Here is a 655-nt window from a genome sequence, read left to right as displayed (position 1 = left end):
CTAACAGCAGTCAGAGAAAAGTTCGACGTGGGCCCGCTCCTCGCTCGCGTCACAGCTCAGTGACCCTCGGAGTCGGTGTAGGCCACCATCAGAGGCGTTAAGGTCGGGGCCCTGATCATTGACATGAAACCATTCCCTGTTTTTAATTAATAAAATCAATTCTTTTTTTTTGTTGGAATGGTGAGTGTGGGAGGCCTTTAAAAAAAAAAAGAAAAGATTATTTTCAAATATTCAAATAATCAAATATATTCAAATAATCAAAAGATTATTTGAAAAGATTTCCATCTTTTTCAAATAATCGAAAGCTGACTGTTACGTCGCTGAATTGCTGCAGTACTTCGAGAACCCCGGCTATTAAGGCCTTCAAAAATGTCTCGCTATTTTTTTAAAATTATACAATATTTACAATCAGCCTAGTGGTTCAAAATACCAGGATTGGAGCAGAGAGATGCGGGTTCGATCCCCTGGCTCCGTGCGCCAGTTTCTGGCAAGAATCGGCGTGGAGGCAGGGCGGTTAATTACAGTAGAGTTGGAGCAGTGACTTGCGCGTTCGAGGCCTCGAAAATCTGTGAATATTCTGCTATGTTAAGAATCGGCGGCAGGCCTACGGCCTTATAAACGCTGAATGTGCTATACTATACGCTGTTTTGGCCTT

Source organism: Hyalella azteca, unplaced genomic scaffold, assembly GCF_000764305.2.
Source record: "Hyalella azteca isolate HAZT.00-mixed unplaced genomic scaffold, Hazt_2.0.2 contig14097, whole genome shotgun sequence".
Lineage (NCBI taxonomy): Eukaryota > Metazoa > Arthropoda > Malacostraca > Amphipoda > Hyalellidae > Hyalella > Hyalella azteca.
This window is presented reverse-complemented; position numbering follows the sequence as displayed.